The sequence below is a fragment of the Vanessa atalanta genome, chromosome 20 (assembly GCF_905147765.1).
Source record: "Vanessa atalanta chromosome 20, ilVanAtal1.2, whole genome shotgun sequence".
Classification (NCBI taxonomy): Eukaryota; Metazoa; Arthropoda; class Insecta; order Lepidoptera; family Nymphalidae; genus Vanessa; species Vanessa atalanta.
Genome location: NC_061890.1, coordinates 2,059,678 through 2,074,466, shown reverse-complemented (window position 1 = coordinate 2,074,466; position 14,789 = coordinate 2,059,678).

The window sequence follows — 14,789 nt, the reverse complement described above, 5'->3', positions numbered from 1 at the left end:
CAAGCAAAACTTAATTTCCATTGTCTTAAGTTATTTACATTTAAATTCAACTCGTGCTCGATGATAAAGGAAAACATCGTGACGACACCGGCACATGGCGAATGAAATTTTGCCACATGTAACCAACTCGCATTGGAGCAGCGTGGTAGCATAAGGTCCAAATCCTTGTCCTCAAATGGAAAGGAGGGGAGCCTGCTGAGCTCGTCTCCTCTACAGGGCGTTTACAGGCTGTTAGTTTTTTACTTTACTTATTATAGCCAGCAAGGCCGGATTTAGATTGTGATTTGTTTGTTAGGTTTTTAGTTTACTTATTGCAACAGCCAGGCAACTGGGGCAAGAGATTCCGACGAGATAACAAATATCTAGATAAAATTATAATAATGTTACTAATTACTGTTTTAAAAGTTACTGATACAAGTAAATAAATTAAAGCTTACTGATTGAAATTAAAATATTCTAATTAATTCATGATATAATTATTAGAGTCTCCTCGCCTCTGTTACTCTAGGGCCTCATCTCTTTTGTGGCTCCGGCCTTTAAAACCGAGTCTGGTAGCAAGTCTTATTTCATTCTATTTCCCAATATTATTCAACTGTCAGATTGTTATTGTATTGTGAGTCAACCTAAGGTACGAGTACCCACAGTATTTACATTTTCCTGTTTATTCCTTTCATTGATAACGTTTCCCGCGCGTTGACGTCGCTTACGAAATCCGTAACGCACATTGTTCTGATGGCGCGCGTTGAGAGCACGTGTGGCACGCGATTGGTGTAAGTTGTAAAATAATGATGACGATCAGATATTACAATAAACAATATATATATATATATTGGACAACATACATTACTCTGATCCCAATGTAAGTAGCTAAAGCACTTGTGTTATGGAAAATCAGAAGTAACGACGGTACCACAAACACCCAGACCCAAGACAACATAGAAAACTAGTGAAATTTTTCTACATTGAATCGGCCGGGGATCGAACCCAGGACCTCATCGTGGCGTACCAATGAAAACCGGTGTACACACTACTCGACCACGGTGGTCGTGTATATTCCACAAAAAAAAAACTTTATAGACAATTACATCGTTGATCTAGGATAATAAGTCTCAGTGTATAATAACATCAAACGAAACACGGATCAAGTACTGGCTATCTTAGATCCTAGCTAGGCTAATTAGAATAACAATTTTCATACATTCAAGCTCAAAGATAAGCGAAGTAAAAATCGCGGTATTCCATTTCTCAATTCTTTTTATTTTGATAGCACTTTTTTTTTAAATAAAACCGGATCGTAAGGAAATCGATTTAAGTTTTTGTGGGATTCTCGCCCATCACACCCTTGTAGTGGTACTCCTTGACATAGATCTAAGTGGGGTTGTTTTTATCAACACATCCGCTACCCTCTAAAAGTCGAAAAAATTTTTTTAGTAAAGGACAACTAAGAAGTATTTCCAATTAAATCAAAACAGACAAGAGGCATCAATAGCAATATGTTTATGAACTGTCTAGTGAGGTAAAAGTAGCAGGTTCTATCCAGACCTGGTCTATGGTAGTCCCTCCGTCCCTTTCACAGCACAAGATTTCCTCCAAGGACATTCGTAATATCTAAAATTGGGCATTAATATTTTTCTTTAAAAAACACCAGTGTTGTTATAAATGTGTCTTTGTCTTTATGTAGTATAACCGCGTAAAGAATACATATTTAAAGATAAATCAGCTTGATCGCTGTTTTCTCATGAATCGTGTCTCCATCTTTGGTTGTCGACCTTCCTCATTGATTACAACTTATTAATCCACTCAGCTCACGTCAAACGCACCTCCTTCTTAGTTGCTACGGTATCTGGTATTACGTTGGTATTTTTTGTAGTTGCTGTTTATATGATTATTTTATTTATAGTCATCTATAATGAAATATTTTTTACTACCAGTATTTCATAAAATCTGACAATAAAGTGGTGGAAGTGGAAGTTAGTGGAAGTTCCTTTAGAATAGTATATTCCTAATTGTAAAATTAATTACGTATTAAAAATTAACTTTCTGTCAATATTTAATGTCTACTAATATTATAAGTGTTAAAGTAACTATGTCTGTCTGTCTGTGGCTCTTTTACGACCAAACCAATGAACCGAATTTAAATGAAGTATATCAGTGATGTTCGGTAGATATCTACCCGGACGAGCCACATAGTTATTATAAATATGGTATCACTTTCATTTAATCTTACACGAGAGCTAATTACCCAGTGGGTTGTGTGATTTTTTTATTATGTATTATATTCATACCTCACCACATCTGTCCTGGTACGGGTAAAATAATAATAAAATTATAATACTGGTAGAATAAGCGAATAGTAATCCAGATATTTATTTTTTGTATTAAAGGACAAAATATTTAAAAAAAAAAACGGTCTGGCTTTTTTAGGACTTTCTTGGACGTTTCAGAACTACTAACAAAAATGTTACTTTTTTTTTATCACAATCGGATGAATGGCTCAGGAATGTTAACAGTGATTAATTCTGAATATCAATTCTAAAAATAAAATATAAAAATATTTTATCAAATATAAAACGTCTAAGAGTTATTTCAGTATATTCATGACTAATGATGCAGTCATATTTGTGGTATCTTATCTTTTACATTAAAGAGAAAATATTGTTTTTGTAATATGTATTTTTTAGTAGTATTATCTTTATGACCTCCGCAATACGACTAATCTCTAAGTTATTTACAGTTTTATAAGTATCTGCGGCATCTAACTTCCATTGATTCATAATAAAGAAAAAAATTAAATTTACTCTAATTGTCTTCATTCTGGGCTAATCCCTCTTCTGAGGATTTGAGCTTATTTTCACCAGGTTGCTTCAAAGGATAGGATACAAATGTGGAAGTTTTTCTTTTAGTACATGGTAGGGTTAAGCTCATGAGAATTATTTGGTGCTTGGTACGGGTGTTCCAGCCCTTAGGCTGTATCAACATTTAATGATGATTAAGACTAAATTAATTCAAATTATTAGCTGCCAACTTTGCTTGTTGAATTGCTTCATTGTTCGTAAAAATGTTCGTCTTTTACATCCATAAATACTCGTATAGCTATCAATAACCCTTAAATTTAGATTGTCTGCCTGATAACAAATACACGTTAAAAGTTCTGACGTCTCTAAATGTAGCAACATCAGGCAAAATACATATAAAATCGCCAAGAATTCATTGACGACATGGGGTTTGTCCCGAGCATGCTGGCAACACCTAAACTTACTATGTTTATTTTTTATAATACATAGTATAATAGTTTAAGCAAACTTGCTACATGTTTTAGAACCAGAAGAATGTGTGGTAGTCCTGTCTTAAGGATAACAAGCACCCATGTCCAAGGAGTGTTCCAGCGATCGTCCCTCCCCCAAAAATATTTTAAAGAGACCTTCTAAGGCCCCATACTTAGGCCAAGATTTGACCATATCGGCGAGGCGACCCCCATCACGTAGAAATTTTCTGCACCCCCTGTACCATGGGTTAAGACAGGCCCGGGTGAACGTACCAGTCCGGATGCGGATGATGGAGAAACGGAAGCTTTGTTTCAAAATATATAAAGAAGTGGAATGATGATTTCTGAGTCGATGCTGATATGAGATCGTTATAACATTTGTTGTAATAGAAAGGATTGCATAAAATAAGCTTGATTAATCGCACATGACTCGGGTTGACCCGATCAAAGACCCCGGCAAAAAAATTAAAAATTAAGTTGGATGAGTTAAAGCTTCTGGTATCTTGTTTTAATATTTATAAAAAACGTAAAGTCGTTGATTCTGCGCCTTTACAGTTCCCGTGTAGTTTTGCCGTTAACTTATATTTTAAGAGTAAGATAATAAGGTGTACACTGTGTTTGTGCTCTGTGGTATTATGTCCCGTTTGTCTGGGGTCTCTCGACACTGGCGGCTGCGACTGAAATCGGTACTACGTCATCATGTTGTCTAAAGATCGTGATTATTTAGAGGCGATCTGGACTTAATTCCAATCAAACATATTCCATGGAACAGGGAAAGCAAATACTCTTATATCTTTAAGAAAATTTAAGCCGCGTACATCTCTCACGACATACTCGTAAGTAAAACCTATTTGAGTAGCAAGCGTTTCACTCAAACGTTACATTCTCACTTAACATGCTTTCGCGGCTAAAGAAGTTTCACTTCGAAGTGATTTAAATACTATTAATCATTTATCGAGAAGTTTTTCCTTCTAGGTACTAATATTTTTAAACTTTATACGTCATGAACTGAATGACTTTATGCGAACATTACATGTATAATAAAATTAATATATTAATATAGACTAAAACGGTAGATAACGTAATTCACTGTTGACGGTGGTGGTAACATGTTTTAATGTTATTTTTTATGATATTGGTAGACCTGATGGTAAGTGGTCACTACCTACTACCCATAGACAATGACGTTGTAACAAATATTAACCATTCCTTACGTCACCAATGCGCCACCTACCTCGTGAACTAAGATGTTATATTCCTTGTGCCTGTAGTTACATTCTCACTTACCCTTCAAACCGGAACACAACAATTCTGAGTACTGCTGTTTGGCGTTAGAATATCTGATGAGTGGGTGGTACCTACCCAGACGGGCGTGCACAAAGCCCTGCCTGTTATTGATGTGATTATGTATTATATTAAACATAATAAATATTACTATTAGTTTCACCAAACTCACATGTTCATAAATAAATCAATTTAAAGAGTAAGCTTAAACAGCAAAAACGAGGAGACAATCTTAGTTCTTCCATTTAAAGGAACAAAAATATTATTTGCTTTTACAAATAAATTCAAACTTTGTTTAGTACATTAATATAACAGTATACTTCAACTCTCTACATACAGTGTATACGTATATGTATATGTGTCTCTCTTGTAAAGGTGAAACTGTCCACCTGGGAGAGTTTTGATCCTGGCGCACATCATAGGCTAACCAACTCTACAAGAGATTATATAGTGTCAGGTGACGCTTCATTGATTTTGTGAGATCAAACCCCGGTCGGGTCAGAAAAATACTGGGGTACAAGTCAGTCACCTCCTCGTGGTGTACCCTGGGCAACGGGGCCGGCTTGAGCTTGCTCGTCGGCCACGGCTAAGACTGGCGGGAGGGATGCCGCGGGGCTGCTCCTGGTACGTCCCTGATCGGCGTCAGGGTGGACCATGTGAGTGGCCTCGCTGGCTAGGAGGGAGTGGGAGGGCTCGCTACTCGAGCCTCCCAGGTGTTTTACACCGGCGGTCAGCGGCGGAGCCTACCATCTTATCCGCCGCAGGGCGTCAGCTTCGTTGACGCCCAGCCTCCAGTGGCGGACTCGGGGGAGTTCGCCACATTTCCGCGTGGAGGATGAGGGGGAAGGCGCGCACTAGGCGCACTTTCCATGAATATTCAGCCGCCTTACGGCGGCTGCCGCTGGTGGGGTCGTGGTTGCATGCCCTTGGCGATCCCGTGGCCTCACCACTCGGCGGCATGGTGGAAACCCGAGGATGGTTTTAGTGGGTAGGACAGGGCATTAGCACTAGCGTGCCCTGGCACGGGGCATTAGTTCCCGGTTGAGTCCCACATACCCGTCCCGGTCCCCCGACCGGGCGGCATGCGTAAATGCATTTCCTCCTCGTTAAACAAAAAAAAAAAAAGGGATCAGAAAAATACTAAAATTCATGGGAAGGATTCTAGAAAAAAGAAAAAGCCAAACGAAAATTTGACGTCGAATTGACGCGATATCATTAGTCGAGGGATTGAAAAATCTATGATATTCATTATTATGTAATACCGTCGTTGCTTCTGATTTTCCATACCACAAGTGCTTTAGCTACTTACATTGGGATCAGAGTAATGTATGTGATGTTGTCCAATATTTATTTATTTATATTTAGCGGTAGTATAATGAAGAAACAGGTATAATCCAAACGTATCAAACCTCCTTCCATATTATTAACACGCTTGCTGCATAGTTCAAAAGTATATTATATTATTATTATGGATTTAAAAAACCGCGTTTTGAAATTCGAAATTGATATCGGAAATTAGGAAGTAAAATTTGAGGTGGATTTAAGTTGTTAAGTGGAATAGTATTATTATATTATAGACTAGCGACCCGCCCCGGCTTCGCTTGGGTGCAATGCTGATACTAAATATACTACAGAATATCTTACAACGTTCACAGTTAGACATAGGCAATACAAATCTGTTATATCTTCGAAAATATTCATTTAAATTAATGAAAAATTAACACGATGTAAAAGTGTGTTTATTTACGACATCGCTTTAGAAACCTCTAAAATTATCAGTGTTTCTCTACTATATTGTGCATGTTTTATTTATTCTATTTTTATTCATTTTTTTATGTTATTGGTGGCAGACGAGCTGGAGGCTCACCTGATGGAAAGTGACTACCACCGGCCATGGACATGGCCATACAACACCGGGGGGCTTACAGATGCGTTGCTGGCCTTTAAGGAAGGAAAGGAAAAGAAATGGAAAGGTTTTATACATACCAACCATGAATCAATCTATCTATTTAAAAGAACTGCATCAAAAACCGTTGTATAATTTTAAAGATTTAAGCATACATAGGGACAGAAAGCGGTAAGCGACATTGTTTTATACTATATAATAATAATAATACATAATAATAATTATTATTATTATTGAGAATTGTTAGTAGTTCACGATATAGTTGAGCTATAAGCAAATCGCATATAATACGTAAATTTAAGTTTTGATTATCTTCAATCCTTCTTCGACTTCAACGAATTTATATTTATATTCATGAGTGATATGTCACCTAGATTATTTTTAAAACACACTCGTTTTAAATATACATAACGTGTACTATAAAATTAGTTGAGGAAAACAAAGTGAACGATGTCACTGCATTTTAAACTCTGTAAATACAGGAATAAGGTCACAATTATGGTAATAATCTGAATACCCGTATGTTGATAAGGGGCATCCCAGCAGGTAACTGCTTTGAAGTAGTTTACATCGGGGCTTAAAGAATTACATTATACTACAGTATTGATTTATATATATTTTTTATATAATTAGGCGCTGGGAGTAATATTAAACATTATATCGCCGATGCTTTTGGACTGGCTCACTCACCCTTTAAAACGAAACACAATGAAACTGAGTATCGCTGTATGGCGGTAGAAAAATGGTGGGTGGTATCTACCCAGAAGGGATTTCACTAAGACCTACCATACCTACCACCAAGTATTAGTATATTATATATTAAATGTATGTATAATATATATAAAATCACTTCTCGTGAGCCCGTTTGTTGCTCGCTCATTGTTTCTAAATTTGAAGATAAGGTTTAGCGCTGTTTTCACGTTATAAAATACTAGCGATCGGTCCCGGCTTCACACGGGTGCAAAATATACGGTATGGGTTTACCCTACAGCACTCAGTAATGATATAGCTTTCTACTAGAGTAGTTTACTAAGTTACCCCCTACAGACAAACAAACAAATTTTACCTTATAATATTGTTGTTGATGTTATTGTAGAAGACGGAAGAAGAGTGGGGAGAACGTATAAAAAGCAGCGCCAGCACCCGGCGCGCTCACTTTGCTGTTCGGCTGTTATATGGTCAACATCTCGGCAACGTCTTTCTGTCCTTTGGGTTTTTTGTTAGATTGTTCCGTAATTGTTGTAATAATTTCAGAGGTGTTTCATTTTTAGTTTTCGTTTAATTTAATTTTGGTTTGTTAAATTTAATTGCTTTCAAAGTAGATTCGTTTTGTAAATTGTTTTCTAGAGGGTAGTAAATAAATTTGTATTTAAAAAAAATAACTTCTGGTCTTATTTCTAAGAGTATGTAATGTATTTAACGTCAATAGCGCAATGGCCTAATCGCCGCCTAGCGATGAAAAAGTCGCAGTCGATCAAGGGTGACCTACTGTGGGCTATTGTCGTCCCCACTTCTAACACAAGTGATAAGCTTAAAAGGAGAGGTAAAAAATATTAGTAATACCTTAATTAATTTGGTTGCTACTAATCCTTGTTAAAAAAGATGTCATTTTATTTAAGTAGGAACTATAAAAATCATTTCTAAGGTTAGTTTCTAGGCTATTTATAGGTATGTAAAGGGAAAGTATATTTTTTCTTGGGATTCAAGCTTGCTTCATAACAAACTTCATCAAATTCGGTTCAGTGGTTTGAACGTGAGCGTAACAGACAGATAGAGTTACTTTCGCAATTATAATATTGGAATAAATATTAAATCGCCGTGCGACCTGCCTTCCAAATTAAAAAAAAAATAACTATGTTCTATTTGTAAAATAATGTCATAATGACATTGAATATTTAATTGTGAAAATATAAACGTAAATTGTATACATTAATCACACAATATTTTTAAAAATGTTTAAAAAAAAATACCTAGTTCATATAATCCCCAGTACATAAGCTAAAATAAGCTTTCTTCAGGTATGCTTTTAAAATCACTTTTGAATTGTAATTTCATAGGATTATAATTAATTTAATACAATATCTTATAATCTCTGCGAGTGCTTTAAAATTCTTAAATATTATCGGACTTTTCAAACTTATTCTAGACAATTATTCGAATATTTTTTATGAAACGGCTGTATGTGTGTGATCTTTGCCTATTTTTCTTCAAAATATTTTGATGAAGTAAATGTATACTAAAATTCTGTAAAAATATTCTTATACAAAAAAAATAACGGATAATTACGCACCGGTAGTTATAAATATAAAAATTAATGTGCCTTTGTTTGTTCAGTGTGTTCCTACCTTTCATCAGATTGAGTTAAAGGTTGTATATGTTTGGTATAATATATCGAAGTGCCCGTATCTGATGATGGTTTAAAAAATGTATTAAATGGCATGGCAAGACGTACTGGGTTTTAGCTAAAGTCCGGCCGCTGAGATGATGCGTTTCTGACGTCTGTAATGACAAGAGAGACCGTATAAAAATAAACAGTTGACAGGAAGTTGTATCAGCGAATTGTGGATTTAAAAAATACGTTTTTTTATTCTATATTCAAAATTAAGTTGAGCTCAAAATAGTAACATAAATTTATCGTAATCAATTTTTTTGTTGGTGACGTACAACAATAGTAATATTAACACTTCAAGGTTATCGCCCATAAATAAATTAAAAAGAAAAACATAAATTTAAGTTTTTTAAATGTTTTTTCGAAAACATAACTTTCTCACCGAAGGTAATAAAGATTGACAGTGGGAAATTTTAAGGGCTTAAAGACTATGACCCTGAGCAGTGCTTTCTGTGCTCTTTCAAGTTCCAAATATGTTACGAATTTATCAGCGACCGGATATAAGTTCATAATAAAACTTAATATTTTATAACATTTTTATTGAAATATTTATACGAGCCAACTTTATGAAGTAAAGGCGAGAGTGTCTGACTTCGGGAGAGATTCGTATACATACGAAAATATGTAAATAAATTTATTTTATTTAAGTAGGTTTTTAGAAACACTTTTGAATCATAATTTTTTCAGAATTGTATTTGACGTAAAGCTATAATCGGTTCGCAATGTATATTTTACCGTCAAGAACCAACAAGAAACTCAGTAGTTACGCTTTTCCAACGTCTGAAATACAAAGTTATGTCAATCAAATTCAATTACATTATATATATTTACATAATATGTCCTGCCTGAAAGTCAAAAGTATATTAGATCCATGCTTTTTAACAAACGAATTGAATTTATGAATTGGCAAAGTTAAGATATTATTTGTGGAATTTCATTATGGCAACGAAAACCGTGCCCTGAGTAATGCGAGCGAGTATAAAAAAACCTCTGATCAGTGGTGGGACATTTATTTATTTATAGGGTTTTTTTACTATAATTTTAAAAACAATATTTATGTATATAAAGTTAAATACTAGACAAATGGGTACATCAAGAAGCGTTTTGGATAAAAGTGATACACCTAGTTTTATAATCCGTATGTTAATCCTATCCTATCTTACATACACGAAGTAAACTCACACTTCAATACTTCGTAGAATACATCATCATCGTAACGTCTTTTGTTCGTGTATTTTTAGACGTATTACAAAATAATGTTATTTCGATACTTTTTAGATTTTCATCTTTGTTATCGTTGGTTGCTGAGTATTTTAATATTTGTATCGCGATTGCGCAAGACTATTATATCTAAATATAAAATAAAATTGAAATATCTACGTTCAACTGTACTGACCGAATTAATTCAATTGTTATATGGCAGAATAGACACGATCTGTGTCACCAAACAGAAAAAAAAATAAAACGTCATCAAAACAAACGAACAACCAATTCGAAGTTCAAATATTTATATACTTTTTCACGATATTCATCGCTATTTTTAGTTAGAGCAAAATATCTGTAAACGTTAACCGATCGTAGCTGATGATCGTCGTGGGTTCAACACCCGTTTAGACACACACTCATATGGATTGAACATATATAACCGCCTAGAAGTGGTCCTCTTGATACGATTACGTATGTGATCACAGATTAAATGCACTTACATTTGAATTTTTATATGTAGCCCTTTTATCTAAGATCCAGTATTTTTGCATGTTTTCACTGCATTTATAATATACTTCGGCAATTACGTTCCCAAACCCGTTCAAGTGAAATGGTCTTAGAAAATCGCGATCTGATCCGCCTAAATACTATTAATTGCAATTTAAAAATAATTTAAATTCTTATATGATTCAGGTAAATATATATTTTTTTAATAATGTTAAACAATTGTTAATCATATAGTTTTTATATAAAGTGTTGATTTCTGATATGAATAATTTATCAATGGTCAGCATATTAACGATTTAAAAAAAAAGTAAAATAAAAATAATTTTTTAATCACTTTAGGTGTTAAACTTCAAGCATTTGTCTCGCATATTTGCTTGTTTATATTAAGTTTTTTTTTGTTTCATACAATCCGGCCTCTAGATATAATAACAATTACCTAACACTTATAGATAACTTTAATGTTACCACAATAATTTAAATCAAACATAATCTAAGACACCGTCTCCACGTATTATTTTACAAATATATGTATATATTATTTTTAAATAATTATAAAAAGAATAAGAAAAGTGTAAAACCGCGCCTTATTGCCTCCACTGGTGACAGGAGGGCTGGTTCGTTCTTAGCCCAGAGGATCGGAATTGCGATTCAACGGGGAAATGCTGCTAGCATTCTTGCCAACATTCCACGCGGTCAAGATTTGTACAGTAACTATTTTTAATTCATATTTGTATATATTTAAGCACTTAATGTTATCAATTCTTATGTTAATAAACTTTTTATACAATGTGTATAGTTTAACAACATAATTATTAATGTATTCAATAATAAAAAATATAATATAAAATACTTAATGGTAGGACTTGTGCAAGTCCGTCTGGGTAGGTTCATTAAATTTTCTACCGCCAAGCAGCAATACTGAAATCTATTGTACTGTATTGTTGATTTCCGGTTTGAAAGATGAGTGGGCCAGTGTAATTACAGGAACAGGAGACATTAAATCTTAGTTGGTTGGCTGTTCATTGGTGATGTAAGGAATGGTTAATATTTCTAACAGCGCCAATATCGAGGGTGGTGGTGACCACTTATCATCAGGTGGCACCAACACATTTTAGAAAAATAAGCAAAAAATTACTAACTTAACAAAGATATTGATGTATTGATGTTATTTATTGGATTAATAAGAGTTAAGAAATGTTCGTTTAAATGATATATATGCGTTTTCTAAGCACCTTTATCGGCTATTGTCGTTGCAAGATATGCCATATGTAAGGTTTTAAGCTCTTTATGACACAATTACAAGAACATATGTTCTTTAAGATTAACATATACTTAACTAATATCTATTTAAATACCAAAGTCGCTATCAATTGAGCTTAGATTAATTTAACAAGTGTAAGAGACCATAACAAACTTCAAAACTCATGTCAAAAAATAAAATTGATAAACAAGGCATTTTACTCAATACAAGATTATATCAAAGATAAAAAGCGTGGACTTAGTATTTATTGACTTCTAGGCAGGATATAAAATAAAATAAATGTTGTTTACTGACAAGGAAAACGGTAGCTACTGGGTTTCTCGCCGGTTCTTCTCGGTACAATCTACTTTCCGAATACGACGATTCAATGGTGCATTTATGAGCCTATCTGAATAAAGAATATTTTATTTATATTTTGATTTTGACTTTGTAGTAAAATTTGATCCTAAAATTTTACTTCGACTATTCTTATGTGTTTTTTTTTAAACAATTTGTTTTTTTATAAATGTCAAGTTTGTATCTCGATGGTAAAGGAAAACCTCAGCCACGTTCTACTTCGTGCTCGCGGAATATATTCCAAACAATCTATTACCCTAAAAATTTAGTCCATCATTGAGATCCCAATTACAGATTAATTAACGTTTTACTAGTTTAAGGCGAAGGTCAAAAGGGTGTAATGATTTTATAAGGCTGCGTATATCTTCTGAACTACGTAACATAATATGGAAAATGAGATATAAATGGAAGGCTATTGATAATTAGTTATATACCAGTATAGCCTATTTGACGGCCTACATGTCAATATAGCCATATTGAAATTAAATCAACATTTAGAAGACATATAGTATTGAAAAAGTTATGTTACAGTATTATACCAAATCCTTATTTTACCCAAATATCTTGTATTAAAGTGTGATATCATGTCCACGAAATCGTAAAGGCTAGTTTACTTAGAAACGTGGTATGACTGGACACTATCTTATCTGAACTAATATAATAACAAGTCGGCTGGGTTTCATCTTGGGAAAAATATTCTAAGACTCTCATTAAATTGCAGAAATTTCTAGATCATTTGGCGATCTGACAACAACCATAGTGAGCGTTGACAGTGATATATCAAATCTAGCATAATTAATGGCTGAGTTGGTCCAGTGGGTAGACGAAGGTTGCAGGTTCAAGCCGGGCAAGCACCTCTGAGGTTTCGTATGATTTCATTGTTTATAATGACTCATCTTGTTTCCAGTATAATTACAGAATTACAGACACATAAGATCTCAGTTCCCAAGGTTGGTGGTGCATTTGCGATGTACTGTATGATTGATATCTCACTAATGTCTATGTGCGCTGGTAACTGTCCGTCAAATTTATCTTTTCAAGCCAAATTTAATTGTGCTAATTAAAAACGTAGAACTGAAATGAGTCGTGACACTGTTTGGAACAAGACGTGTGTTACGAAGGTCTCTTTAATTATTTTGTAGTGGTTAATAATAATTACATTATAAGTATTACATTTTGCCTGTTTTGACTTAATTATGTTTAAAGATATTTTCAATTTTTGATTTTGTTTTTTTTTCGTTGAACTTATTTCATTTTCACCGCACGCTTTACAAAATATTTTGTAACACTCGTAATTACAACGGTAAATATTTTTTTGTTTTTATTATTTAAAGTCCTATGTTTATCTAAACTGATATTTTAAATGCAAAAGTAACTCTGTTTGTCGCTTTCACGAGTTAACAACGATTCGATTATATTTACTATAAAGCAATTTTGAACCCGAAGGAAGAACATAGGATACTTTTTTATACTTAAAATCTAAGAACGTCCCCTCTGAAACACGGACAAAGCCGTGGATGAATACTAGTATTAAATAAACATACATTTGTAATTTGATTCTAAGCAATATGTCTTAAGTAGAAGTTTCATACAACTTTTTATTAATACATTAATTGAAGTCATATTAATAGCTCTTTTATTTATTGTTATATAGAAAACTTGTAAGGACTTTAATGACGTATCCGTGTACACACAGAGATTTGAATCATCAAATCTCTGTGTGTACACAATCATTGTCATCATCATCAGATGATGACAATGATTGATGTCTTTCTGACTGATTTCCGCCACGGCTGCTATTCCCAAGGAAGTGTAGCGACCTGCACGGGCCTCTGTAGTAGTCCCGAGTCCCCACGTGTAAGTGCAAACACCATTGCACTCCCTATTCCCTCACTCGCGTAATGTAACAGGACAGGTAATCTACGTGACTGGAAAATATTTAGGCGCTTTCGTTACTTTCCAAGGCATGGGAGACTAAACACTATAAACGATTCCTGAGGATATTTATATAGAACAACCCAAAACTTTTGCATTAATCTGATCCGAGGTTTATCGAGAACCCAAGTCCATGAATCCTGCAGCCTTGTACGTTAGCTACTATAAAGGGGTACCCACATAAATGGACCAAGGGCGAGCGAATGATGATGACATCAAGTACCTAGTCTTCCTTGTCCTCAACAGGATTCAGTTCGTGACGAACACTCCCTTGTCTGGTAAAGAGTTCACTTCTTATCCCTTCTGATATAGTAAAAACTGACCTACGATGACGCAATACATCGATGTCTGTAATTTATAAATGTAGTAATTAGATATTATGTCACATGTCATTTCAGGGTCACGTTGAGTTTGCTCTTACAGAATAGCTAGACTTTTTCCTTACATTATTTATATAGATTATCCTATTGAGAAATATTTGTTATTGACATTACAGAAATAAAATATCGAGTACATTTAAAAAAAGAATCGCTATTTACAACAACCATCATTTATACTTACCCCTGATTCGAATACAAAATAAGATATTTTCGGATAAAAAAATTCGACCAAAGTTTAAAAACTTAACTACAGGAAAGTTCACCCGTGTACTTTTCGAGAGCTTATTGTCTATTTTTGTATATATTTGGCACAAAGTCCG